Here is a 14278-nt window from a genome sequence, read left to right as displayed (position 1 = left end):
TAAAAAAAAATGAAAATGTCTATTTCCAATCTCTATTAAGAATATTTGCAAATTACTGTTTTTAACTTTTCAGCGGCTTCTGCCTCCTGGGTGACAGCAGCTGGTGCCATATATGGGAAACAACTGTCTTGTCTCTGTTTCCAGCAGGGAGCATGACACTGAAGACCAACACCTGGCACACTGTTGCACCATTATGGTAGATAAGCAGAAGAGAGCCCCAGCAGCTAAAAAACGTAAAAGCATTCTCTAGAACCAAGAGAGGATGAAGGTTCAAGTAGAATAAATGGTGACGGACAGTTACAGTGTAAGATTTTTACACTGGATCTGTAGCAGCAAAGACGTGTCAGTTGCCAATGGCAGCATTATTACTGGTGACTGAAATGCAGCTGTCTTAGAATGTCCATATGCACTTACCCTACCAGCAGCTACAATTGTTATTCTTGTACCTTGTGTATTGAATTTTCCCAATGCTAATTCTGTACTTTCGGTTTCATGTCATTATAAGTTATTTGCATCATATGCCCTTAATAGTATATATCACTGTGTAATAGATAGCAATAGATATTAATACATAAATGATAATAATACATTTAAGCATATACTAAATAGTAAAATAAAAATATTTGTGAGTGGAACTTCTTAGCTTGGCCATTCATTTCCGACTGCAAAAGCTGCCCTCATAGTAGTCTATTGGTTACTATTGTTAGCCCATAGTAGCATATTGGTTACTCCATTACAGATATTATTGGGGAAGGATCCTAAATCCCTCTCTGTTGCGATTGTGCATTAGGTTGGCTGGGTAATAGCATAAGCTTTGCAAAGTCACACAATAAATAACTGCATTCAGTTCCTGGATTGGAATAAAGTTGGGTAATGTTGGCTTGCAACCAGAGTTTCGATTTATTCCAAAGGTGTCAGATGGGGTTGATGTCAGGGATGTGTGCAGGCATGTCAGGATCTTGGTAACTAAACTACACAAATAATTATTTCAGTTCCCTGCTTTGTGCTCAGTGACATCATCATGTTGACACAGGACAGGGTATTCCTCAAACTATTACCACAAACTTGGAAGAACACAATTAAATCTAATTGGTAATATTATGCTGTAGACTTAAGATTTCCCTTCAACAGAACTAAGGGCGTTGCCAAACAATTAGTATAACTCCATTATTCTTACTGCAACAAACCTTACAATTGGCAGACTAAGTTTGGGCAGGAAGAGTTTTTTTGGCATCCACCAAAACTATATTTATCCATCAGACTGTACTAAGATGGTGATGCGTGATTCGTCACGACAGAGTATGCATTTCCACTGCTGCAACCAAGGACAGATGATATTTACAGTATGTGTTATGCACTTCAGCATTTGGCAGTAATGTTCTGTAAATGTGGTGCCTAGTGCACCGTGGATGAGTAGTTGGTGCTCCTAGATGTTCCCGGTACACAATAATAGCACTTACAATTGGCTGGGGCGGCTCTATAAGGGCAGAAAATTGACAAACTGATTTGTTGGACAGTCACAGACCTATAGAACCAATAGAACCAATTCTACTGCTAGTGTTTGACCATGAAAATTGCATGGCCAATTACTTCCTTTAATGCACCTGTTAGCAATGGGTGTGGCTGACACTGGCAAACACCAAGTAGAAGGGTTGTCCACATACACTGATTACTTCAGCTCTTTCAGTTTTCTTTACAAAAAAAATAATAACAGGAAAGGCTAAAATATAAGCAAAAATAAAAATATGAATAAGTATTACAGTATTATTAGTGAACGAGGGTGGTTCAATAAGTAAGGTAACAAGACCTCTCACATGTGTAATGTTCTCTATTTCATTCTAATTCCCCACCAGGCCAGAGCAGGTAGACCGCTGTTTCCTCTCACAACCATTAGACTGCGCCTTATATCAGTCATACTGTCCCAACATCAAAAAACAAAAACAAAATTGGGCGCTGATGTTTAAATTAAACGCTAGCCGCACATTCCTGGGGCCTGGTTTGTAAGCCTCCAATTAATTTGAAACAAGAAAAAACAATTTGGAACAGCGCTTAGCATTTAATAAAAACTTTTTTTATTTTATTGTCAATAAAATTAAATCAAATATAAAAAATATTAAATAATAAATGATAATATATATATGAAAATACGGAAATTATATAATTGTACAATTACCGGCCGGATTTCTTATACTATACAATCATTCCATAAAACAATTAATATGTATATAATACACAACTGTTGCACACAGCATGAATTTTAAAATAATTATATATTAAAACACAGCAGGATAACTCCACTAATTGGAAAAACTTCTTACGATGACAGATATAACTTAGCAGGCGTCCCTGCGCTGTATAATGTCACTTATATTATCCGTTTGGTTTAAAGGAAAAAAATATATATATGAGATAAATTATATCTTTAATTGCTGAATGATTCCAAGCCGTCCTAAAACCGTAGATGACAACACAATGATTGGACAATTCTTGGATAATTTATCCTTCCTTTAAGAAGCAAAATGAAGCAACAGTCTCTATGTAAAGTATAAGGGAGTTCTGATGTGAAAATGTCCATGTATCAGCACGGCGGCATGATCAAGAACTATTGCGTGGATGTGACAATATGAAACTCCCCCTATCCCCAGGTGCCGCACCAACCTCTATATTGTGATGTTATATGACTCAGATGAAGGAGAATCCTCCTAATTCCCCCTTAGCACTGGGGTCCGGAAAACCGGGTACTGAGATGTGCGGTGTTTTAGAGGCAGTCGGCGTCTCCTGTAGTGAATGAATGAATGAGCCGGCCGGCTATAACTCACTTGTCATCACATACGCGTTTCTCCGCCTTCATGCATCCTCGGCGGCTTCCTCAGTGTGTATACACACTGAGGAAGCCGCCGAGGATACATGAAGGCGGAGAAACGCGTATGTGATGACAAGTGAGTTATAGCCGGCCGGCTCATTCATTCATTCACTACAGGAGACGCCGACTGCCTCTAAAACACCGCACATCTCAGTACCCGGTTTTCCGGACCCCAGTGCTAAGGGGGAATTAGGAGGATTCTCCTTCATCTGAGTCATATAACATCACAATATAGAGGTTGGTGCGGCACCTGGGGATAGGGGGAGTTTCATATTGTCACATCCACGCAATAGTTCTTGATCATGCCGCCGTGCTGATACATGGACATTTTCACATCAGAACTCCCTTATACTTTACATAGAGACTGTTGCTTCATTTTGCTTCTTAAAGGAAGGATAAATTATCCAAGAATTGTCCAATCATTGTGTTGTCATCTACGGTTTTAGGACGGCTTGGAATCATTCAGCAATTAAAGATATAATTTATCTCATATATATATTTTTTTCCTTTAAACCAAACGGATAATATAAGTGACATTATACAGCGCAGGGACGCCTGCTAAGTTATATCTGTCATCGTAAGAAGTTTTTCCAATTAGTGGAGTTATCCTGCTGTGTTTTAATATATAATTATTTTAAAATTCATGCTGTGTGCAACAGTTGTGTATTATATACATATTAATTGTTTTATGGAATGATTGTATAGTATAAGAAATCCGGCCGGTAATTGTACAATTATATAATTTCCGTATTTTCATATATATATTATCATATTTTTTATATTTGATTTAATTTTATTGACAATAAAATAAAAAAAGTTTTTATTAAATGCTAAGCGCTGTTCCAAATTGTTTTTTCTTGTCCCAACATCAGTTGTAAGATGGCGGGGCTGGTGGAAACATGGTCCAACATTGAGGTGCGTAGTGTGATCAGATTACTGCATCTAAAGGGTACATCAGCAGCTAAATTTCATTGCCAACTTGTCAAGGTGTATGGTAATAGCGTCATGTCATGGAAAAAGGTTTGGGTTTGCCTGTGGTGGACATGCTTGGCTGCAGCAGGCAGCATTTCAACACAGGCTCAGCTGGGCGCTTTTTCTCTGGTGGATTTTGTATGGCTGGATAGCTGCTCACCTTGAACATCAGACTTGCAGTTATCAAAGGAAGTGCACCAAACCCAAACTTGCTTCCTGCTGTGGACTGGCAGGAAATTAAAATACAACTGAGAAAATTACACATGTGAGAGTTCTTTTCATCTTATTTATTGAACCACTCTCATAGGGGTAAATTTACTAAGGTGGTAGATTTTTAGAACTGGTGATGTTGCCCATAGCAACCAATCAGATTATATCTATTATCTGCTAGAAGCAAATAGATAAATGGTAAGTAGAATCTGATTGGTTGCCATGGGCAACATCACCAGTTCTAAAAATCTCCCACCTTAGTAAATTTACCCCATAGTATACATTTAAAGACCTGAGTGTTATTTGGTAATAACTATAAACATTAGGGAACAATAAATCAAACTGTTAATGTTTTAGTATTACGTTGTAATCATTCAGTTCTATTTGGCCCTACACACTTAGCGACGCTGATGGGCGATATGAATGATATTGTTCAGAAATGAATGATATATTGTTCATATCGTTTAGTGTGGATACAATGACCATGAACGATGCGCGTTCCAGCGATTTGGACGATAAGCGATCTGAATGATGATTGTTATCATCCAAATTGACTTGCATTGACTGCATTGAAAAACGATGGAAAACCTAATGAGCATATGTCAGATGCAATTGTTTTTAAAATGTATCCTTCCTTCTATCTCTTTTTGAAAAATGAATGTATGATGTGTCTTTGAGATAGCAAAGAATACTGTACCTGCATTGCCACAATTGTTTTCTAATTGAAGTTACGGATACCATAGTAACGTCTTCCTGGATTCAAGACCAGTTCCAGGTTACTGATATCTATGCTGTTGCACCATATATAAAGATCTTCTTTTGATCCTTACTCTCAGACACTCTCTCATCCATATTTGGGAGCTGTACTCTGCAATGCTGATTTAAGTAACACAGGCTCTCCTTTGGACAGCAGAAGTGAATCACTTACCTTCTTTCCCAACTTAACCTTGGAATCTTTGATACTTTTTATCTCCTGATCTCATTCTGATACTTTATTCATTCCGATAAACTCTCCCATCCAGTAACGAAGGCGATCAGTAGGGATTCTTACCAACTACCTACAGTCACACCACACTGGACATGCCTGATCTCATCTGATCTTGGAAGCCAAGCAGTGTTGGGCCTGGTTAGTGCCAGAAAGGGAGACCCTCTGGGAATACCAGGTACTGTAGAATCACGAACAGTTAAACTACCATACATACCTGGGAAAGCAGAAGTGTACTTCCCTTCTTTCCAATACCAGATATTCTTGTCGTTACACTCTCTCATTGCTCATTCGATGGCAACAGATGAGCAAAAGCACAAGTGCCTGGTTCTTATACTCTCCACTACAAAATTCAGATACACTCTCTAGAAACAACCCGGCATTATTATATCTGTAACACTACATGTCTATAGCCTGTGTGGTACTATGTTATAAACTCTACTATCCAACTAACTGGATTTATTTGTAGATGTATGGAGTCATACAGACTGACCTCTGTTCTCTAAGGCGTGATTTCAGTATATTTTCAACGAGACCAATTTAATTGGTGATAATAATACACTCTTTATTGACCCTAAGAATTGGAGAACAGTGCAATAGAAATTTTCGCTCTGACCAACGCCTGAATTGATCTTTACTTACCTCCAATTAGTTCCTTTATCTGATTCAATACATTAAAAATGTGAAAAATGTATATACCAATCTGATACTTCACGCAAGGCATAATCATTACAGAAAGGATCTCTTTTGTGGGACTAATTTAGTAACTTTTTAATCCTACATGTTTTTGTGATCATACTGATGTTTTGAACGTTTATTAATAAAAGTTACGTTTTAATATAGCATCTTTACTTACCATTATTATAACATATGATATTATAAGTGTGCCCCAGATAGACTGTACAGTCTTATTGCTCTTGTGCAAAATCCCCCGAAACATAGTTTGTCTCTGAACTACTTTCTGGGAACACCACCAACCCAGCACTACTGTACAATACCTGACAGGTGATATCAGTAGCTTAATGTTGGTACTATACTGTTTTCCTCTTCAGATTGAATATAATACTAAGGTAATATACAGTTGATCCGATCAAGGTCAGATCTCAAAACCCCTCAAACAATATTATATAGAATACCCGCAGCTTCCGACTCTGAGTAGCTATGCACATCACCAATTTTTAGCTGGTGTGTTAAAAGCCACCGGCTGCATCCTCAGTATCAACTGGGATTCGGTCTTTAGGTCGACAGTAAGTAGGTCGACAATGTTTTGGTCGACCGCTATTGGTCAACAGTAAGTAGGTCGACAGGGTTTCTAGGTCGACAGGGTCTTTAGGTCGACATGTTCTAGGTAGACAGGTCAAAAGGTCAACATGAGTTTTTCACATTTTTTATTTTTTTGAACTTTTTCATACTTTACAATCCACGCGGACTACAATTGGGAATGGTAACCTTGCCCGAAGCATAGCAAGCGAAGCGAGCCATGCGAGGGGACACAGAGCACTAATTGGGGTTCCACAGAGAAAACGACACCAGAAAAACATCAAAAACTCATGTCAACCTTTTTACCTGTCGACCTAGAACATGTCGACCTAAAGACCCTGTCTACCTAGCATCGCTGTCAACCTACTTACTGTCCACCAATATTGGTCAACCCAAACACTGTCGACCTACTTACTGTCGACCTTACATACCACACCCGTATCAACTACATCCTTTTTTTACAATAAAGTGCTTAGTATCATGCACAAATGTACTAGCATGCAAAAAATCCTCCATAAAACAATGCAATTGTGCAAATAAGCAGTCAACACAGTATACTTTACTGGTTCATACGCCACAGATTGTCCATAGGAAATTTTACAATGTGTAAAACCATATACTGTATAAAGGGCAAAGTTATAAAGTTAGTAGCAAAAGAAGGTCTCCTAAAGCAGGCAGGGTGCCCTGGCAATGTTCCTGGATAGCCAATACAAAAACATTCCAATACAGTCACAGAGCTTCGGCACTCCTCAAACTGTGCATATATTAGCTGAGCTGAGTGCCCTCATATAATAGTAAATACAGATACCGTAGGTGCGGCACGCCAAGCAGAACAAACACAGTGGCTGCAAAGATCAACATTTCAATGCCTATTTATTCATGGCAATTTCATCAGGACAAAGAATAACAGAAAATAGCTCACCTTATACCAAGCAAATTACCCAGTGAAAAGCGGCATGTCAGTGTAGGGACACACCAAAAGGCAAGACCTTGACGTGGTTGGTGAACTTGACAATTTATTGCAATATTTTGGAAACTAACATATATCTATATGTGAGAAGAACACATAACGAATCTCCCACCCCTTCCCAGCTGCAGGGACACATTTCTGAATAACACTGGTGAATGCCCTGTCCTGCTGACTAGTGCACTTCACTGCTATGTGTCACAACTGAGGGCCTGAGCTGATGGAAGGCAGCCTCAGTTGTAGGGGCTGAGATGTACCGGAACCTGGGAGGTTGTATCAGACCCCTGGACATGTAAGTAACATGAAGAGAAACCGCCCGAAGGCGTGACCACGACAACTTGAGTAAAAGTCAATGATATTTATTTATGACAAACTCCATGCATCACAGTAGCAGTAAAAAGTAACATAAAAATCAGCAGAGAAATAATAATACAGTTCCTGGGTACTACAGGGTGGCAGGGGCCACAGAGCTCTGGTGGTATGAGACAGTTCTTATTATCTGCAAGTTGGAAAGTCCTTACCAGGCTCAACTGTAGCAATGAGGAAAGCCCAGGGTCGTACCAGCTGGTGTTCCAGGGAGAGCTGGACTGCTGTAGATAAAATGCTGCTGTGGGTACTGGTTAGAACCAGACAGGTGTTGGCACGGAGTGGATACTGGCTGGAACCAGTTAAATAATAAATAAAGCTTGAGAGCGATGCAATATAGATGAAATGTAGAATTTGAGAGCGGAGAAATAATAATACCGGTGGAGAGTGGTAAACTGCAGAAAGGACACCGGCCCTTTAAGAGAAGCTGTACACTGCTGGAAGCTGAGCTGGAAGCAGGTGATGTTGTAGCTGGAAACAGGTGAGTCCAGAATGGATCGGAGAGTCAGGCTACACCGCAGATGGAATGCTGGTGCTGGTCTCTATAGCAGAAGTCTGGAGACAGGAGCTGGAACCTGGAAGACAATCACAGTAAAGAGACAAACTGGAACTAGGTTTGACAACCAAAGCACTGACGCCTTCCTTGCTCAGGCACAACCTATTTATACCTGCAGCAAGGAAGGCATTGGCTAGGCAATTATGCAAATTAATAATACTGACAACGGATTGGTAGGAAAGATCAGCTGACAGAATCCAAGATGGCTGCGCCCATGCAGACACTTGGAGGGAAGTTTGGATTGTAATCCATGTGGTCTGGAAAACAGTAATGGCGGCGCCGGCCACCGGAGACAGGAGACGTCAGGCTGACAGATGCACATCCGACCACGCGGACACAGCGGAGGCCGCGGCTGACGTAATCGCCACTCTGAATGCAGATGCTCAGGGACGGCGGCGGAGGCCGCGGGAGACGCCATGCCAGATGTATAAGGCGTTACTGTGACTGCGTCCAGAGAGACAGGAGAGGATGCGGGAATGTGCACATCAGGATGACAGATGGGATCCGGTCCTGGAGCGCTGAGCCAGCCTTAGAAGGCATCTGATAGGTAAGAAATGGCGTCCAGAAACCCGGATCGTGACAGCACCCCCCCCTTTAGGAGTGGCCCCAGGACACTTCTTTGGCTTTTGAGGAAACTTGGAATGGAATCTCCGGACCAAGGCAGGAGCATGGACATCAGAAGCATTGGTCCAAGAACGTTCCTCAGGGCCATAACCCTTCCAGTCAATAAGATACTGAAGTTGACCGTAACGGTGACGTGAGTCCAGGATCTTGGCTACTTCATACTCAACGCCTCGTTGAGTTTGGACTTTTGGAGTTGCAGGAAGTGAGGAATGAAACCGATTCAAGATTAGCGGTTTCAACAGGGAAACATGGAATGTCCTGGGTATTTTTAAGAAGGGAGGCAACTGGAGTCTGTAAGCAACAGGATTGATGACTTGATCAATTTTAAAAGGACCGATGTAGCGAGGTGCAAACTTCATACTGGGAACTCTTAACCTCAAATTCTTCGTGGATAACCATACCCGATCACCCACCTTGAGAGTAGGAACTGCTCGACGCTTCTTATCCGCAAACTTCTTGTACCTGAACGATGCCTTGAGCAGAGCTGATCGTACGCTCTTCCAGATATTGGCAAACTGATGCAAGGTGATATCCACTGCGGGAACAGAAGTTGCTGGAAGCGGTTGGAACTCAGGGACTTTAGGGTGGAATCCAAAGTTGGTGAAGAATGGTGTTGAAGAAGATGAAGAATGATACTGGTTGTTATGACAGAACTCGGCCCAGGGAAGTAATTGAACCCAGTCATCTTGAGAGGAGGACACATAGATGCGGAGGAAGGCCTCCAAGTCCTGATTCACCCTCTCAGTTTGACCATTGGTCTGAGGATGGTAAGCCGTGGAAAACTTTAGCTTGACTTGGAGGACTTGACATAAACTTCGCCAGAATTTGACTGTGAATTGAACTCCTCGATCTGAGATGATTTCTTCAGGAAGACCGTGGAGTCGGAAGATCTCTTGTATGAATATTTGAGCCAACTTGGAAGCTGACGGAAGACCGGTGAGAGGAATGAAGTGTGCCATCTTGGTGAACCGGTCAACTACCACCCAGATGGTATTAAACTTGTTGCACATGGGCAAATCTGTAATAAAATCCATCGATAAATGGGTCCATGGTCGACGGGGAACAGATAGTGGAACCAGTTGCCCCGCAGGCGACTGGCGGGATACTTTATGTTGAGCACACTTTGGGCAAGATGCAATAAACTCCAAAACGTCCTTTTTCAGAGTTGGCCACCAATAGGACCTAGAGATAAACTCCAGGGTTTTTTGGATACCTGTATGTCCGGCAAAGCGGGAAGCATGGGCCCAATGCATGAGCTTCTTCCTTAGTGTCGGCTTCACAAAACTTTTCCCTGATGGGGGCGTAGAGTCCATCCCTACCGTGGAGAATGCCAACGGATTTATAATAGGATGCTTGTCTGAAGACTCTGACTCATTTTCTTGCTCCCATGAGCGGGAAAGGGCATCGGCCTTGCGATTCTGAGAGCCCGGACAGAACTGGAGTTTAAAGTCGAACCTGGAAAAGAAAAGTGCCCATCTGGCCTGACGAGGGTTGAGACATTGTGCGCCTTTCAGATATAGAAGGTTCTTGTGGTCTGTAAGGATGGTGATTGAATGAGAAGCTCCCTCCAACAGATATCTCCACTCCTCTAGAGCGAGCTTGATGGCTAGCAACTCCTGGTCGCCAATGGCATAGTTGCGCTCCGCTGGGGAGAACTTCCGTGAGAAGAAACTGCAAGGATGTAAATGGCCATCTTTAGCCCTCTGAGATAACACCGCTCCTACTCCAACGGAGGAGGCATCCACCTCTAGGATGAAAGGAGAGTCGATGTCAGGCTGTTTCAGGACAGGCGCAGAGATGAACCTCTGTTTTAAAAGATGAAAAGCTTGCATGGCTTCTTCAGACCACTTGGACGGGTTAGCACCCTTCTTGGTGAAAGCAGTAATAGGCGCCACAATGGTGGAAAAGTCTCGTATAAACTTTCGGTAATAATTGGCGAACCCTAAGAACCTCTGGACCCCTTTGAGGGTTAAGGGTACCGGACAATTCTGGATTGTTTGTAGTTTCTCAGGATCCATCTCTAGTCCGGAACCGGACACAATGTACCCTAGAAACGGAATGGACTTGACTTCAAAGACGCATTTCTCTAATTTGCAATAGAGATGATTGATACGGAGATGGGACAGAACCTCCTTTACCCAAAAACGATGTTCCTCTAAATTGTTGGCAAAAATGAGGATATCATCTAGATAGACCACGACATGACGGTATAGAATGTCTCTGAAAATCTCATTGACGAAATGCTGGAAGACAGCTGGAGCATTGCTCAATCCGAAGGGCATGACGAGGTACTCATAATGTCCGTCACGGGTGTTAAATGCGGTCTTCCACTCGTCACCCTCACGGATCCGGATGAGATTGTATGCACCTCTCAGGTCCAGCTTTGTAAAGATGGTAGCTCCGCTAACTCTGTCAAAGAGCTCAGTAATCAGGGGTAAAGGATAGCGGTTCTTGATGGTAATGTCGTTCAAACCTCTGTAGTCGATGCACGGCCGCAGACCACCATCTTTCTTTTTTACAAAAAAGAAGCCTGCGCCGGCTGGAGAAGAAGAAGGTCGAATGAACCCCTTTGCTAGGTTCTCTTTAATGTATTCCTCCATAGAATGCGTCTCAGGCAGAGACAACGGATAAGTTCGGCCTCGAGGTGGAACCTTCCCTGGAACGAGATCAATCGGGCAGTCCCATTCTCTATGAGGAGGAAGGATATCAGCAGAAGCTTTACTGAACACATCCGTGAAATCTTGATATGGAGGAGGTGGAACATCAGACGACCTGGGGGAGGAAGAACAGACAGGCAACACTTTAAACAAACATGTCTCAGCACAGGAGGGACCCCATGCCAGAATTTGCGTAGTCGTCCAATCAATTGTAGGATTGTGAAGACGGAGCCATGGAAGGCCCAGGACCACAGGATGTGTGGCTCTTGGAATCACTAAAAGTGAAATAAGTTCGGAATGAAGAACTCCCACTCTCAGACGAACTGGTAGAGTCCTTAGAGCAATAACTGTATCAAAAATTTTACTGCCATCCACGGCAGTTAAGGAAAAGGAGGAAGGAAGTCTCTCGGTGGGTACGGACCACCGTTTAACATAGGCTTCGGTAATAAAGTTCCCAGCTGCTCCGGAATCCAGGAGGGCAATGACGTTCTGATAACGTTGAGCAACTTGAAGCGAGACTGGGAGATTACAATCTTGAGGAGATGGAGAGGAGATCATTACCCCTAGCCGGCCCTCTCCTTGGCGAGCTAGGATTTGGAGTTTTCCCGGACGTTTGGGACAGGCATTAATAGTGTGAGACGGAGCTGCACAATACAGACAGAGAGACTCAGAGAGACGTCTTCGGCGCTCAGCAGGAGTTAAACGGGAACGGCCAATTTGCATGGGTTCATCTTTAGTTGGTGACAGTTGGCGAGGAGGAGGAGCAGAAGATTTTGGAGCAGATGATCTTCCACGCTCAGTTGCTCTCTCTCTGAAACGTAAGTCAACTTTTGTACAAAGTGAGATTAGCTCATCTAACTTGGAGGGTAAGTCTCTGGTAGCTAACTCATCTTTAATACGCTCGGATAAACCATGCCAGAATGCAGCATACAGGGCCTCGTCGTTCCATGCCAGTTCAGATGCCAGGATCTGGAACTGTATAAGATATTGTCCTACAGTATGTGATCCCTGGCGTAAACGGAGAATCTCAGACGAAGCTGAAGTTACCCGGCCTGGCTCGTCGAAGATGCGCCTGAATGTTGACACGAATGCAGTGTAAGAAGATAGCAGGGTGTCGGACCTCTCCCATAACGGTGATGCCCAGTCAAGGGCTGAGCCACTGAGAAGTGAGATGATGTAGGCAATTTTTGTACGGTCACTGGGAAAATTGCCAGGTTGTAGCTCAAACTGAATCTCACACTAGTTGAGAAATCCCCTGCAGAATCTTGGAGATCCGTCAAATTTTGCTGGCGTTGGAAGATGAAGACGTGGAGCAGAAACGGGTAAGGTGGGTGGGGTTATAGTTGGAGTCACTGTGGTTGACGCCCCAGATGCGCCTGATCCACGGAGAGTTGTCTGAATCCCATCCAGCCGAATAGAGAGATCCTGGAGACAGCGGATGATGTGGCCCTGTGCAGCCTCCTGATGTTCTAGTCGGGCTGCCAGTTCTTGCATCGGCCTGGTCGCTTGATCCTGGTCTCCGGCTGGATTCATTAGGTCAGTGCTTACTGTCACAACTGAGGGCCTGAGCTGACGGAAGGCAGCCTCAGTTGTAGGGGCTGAGATGTACCGGAACCTGGGAGGTTGTATCAGACCCCTGGACATGTAAGTAACATGAAGAGAAACCGCCCGAAGGCGTGACCACGACAACTTGAGTAAAAGTCAATGATATTTATTTATGACAAACTCCATGCATCACAGTAGCAGTAAAAAGTAACATAAAAATCAGCAGAGAAATAATAATACAGTTCCTGGGTACTACAGGGTGGCAGGGGCCACAGAGCTCTGGTGGTATGAGACAGTTCTTATTATCTGCAAGTTGGAAAGTCCTTACCAGGCTCAACTGTAGCAATGAGGAAAGCCCAGGGTCGTACCAGCTGGTGTTCCAGGGAAAGCTGGACTGCTGTAGATAAAATGCTGCTGTGGGTACTGGTTAGAACCAGACAGGTGTTGGCACGGAGTGGATAATGGCTGGAACCAGTTAAATAATAAATAAAGCTTGAGAGCGATGCAATATAGATGAAATGTAGAATTTGAGAGCGGAGAAATAATAATACCGGTGGAGAGTGGTAAACTGCAGAAAGGACACCGGCCCTTTAAGAGAAGCTGTACACTGCTGGAAGCTGAGCTGGAAGCAGGTGATGTTGTAGCTGGAAACAGGTGAGTCCAGAATGGATCGGAGAGTCAGGCTACACCGCAGATGGAATGCTGGTGCTGGTCTCTATAGCAGAAGTCTGGAGACAGGAGCTGGAACCTGGAAGACAATCACAGTAAAGAGACAAACTGGAACTAGGTTTGACAACCAAAGCACTGACGCCTTCCTTGCTCAGGCACAACCTATTTATACCTGCAGCAAGGAAGGCATTGGCTAGGCAATTATGCAAATTAATAATACTGACAACGGATTGGTAGGAAAGATCAGCTGACAGAATCCAAGATGGCTGCGCCCATGCAGACACTTAGAGGGAAGTTTGGATTGTAATCCATGTGGTCTGGAAAACAGTAATGGCGGCGCCGGCCACCGGAGACAGGAGACGTCAGGCTGACAGATGCACATCCGACCACGCGGACACAGCGGAGGCCGTGGCTGACGTAATCGCCACTCTGAATGCAGAAGCTCAGGGACGGCGGCGGAGGCCGCGGGAGACGCCATGCCAGATGTATAAGGCGTTACTGTGACTGCGTCCAGAGAGACAGGAGAGGATGTGGGAATGTGCACATCAGGATGACAGATGGGATCCGGTCCTGGAGCGCTGAGCCAGCCTTAGAAGGCATCTGA

General features: G+C 43.5%; 1 long non-coding RNA gene and 1 pseudogene across 1 annotated transcript in view; both read left to right on the top strand.

Moving 5' to 3' along the window:
* LOC134945340 (uncharacterized) overlaps positions 1-2029 on the top strand; it is a 171285-nt gene extending 169256 nt beyond the window's left edge. Inside the window, exon 4 of the long non-coding RNA XR_010182103.1 lies at positions 74-2029. This is a non-coding gene — a long non-coding RNA (uncharacterized LOC134945340). The remainder of the gene's footprint in view (positions 1-73) is intronic.
* Positions 2030-5101: 3072 nt separating this feature from the next.
* LOC134947029 (5S ribosomal RNA) lies at positions 5102-5220 on the top strand (annotated as a pseudogene).
* Positions 5221-14278: the final 9058 nt, after the last annotated feature.

The sequence above is a fragment of the Pseudophryne corroboree genome, chromosome 7, assembly GCF_028390025.1.
Source record: "Pseudophryne corroboree isolate aPseCor3 chromosome 7, aPseCor3.hap2, whole genome shotgun sequence".
Taxonomy (NCBI): Eukaryota; Metazoa; Chordata; class Amphibia; order Anura; family Myobatrachidae; genus Pseudophryne; species Pseudophryne corroboree.
The sequence above is the reverse complement of the archived record's forward strand: the minus strand, read 5'-3'. Positions and strand labels throughout refer to the sequence as shown.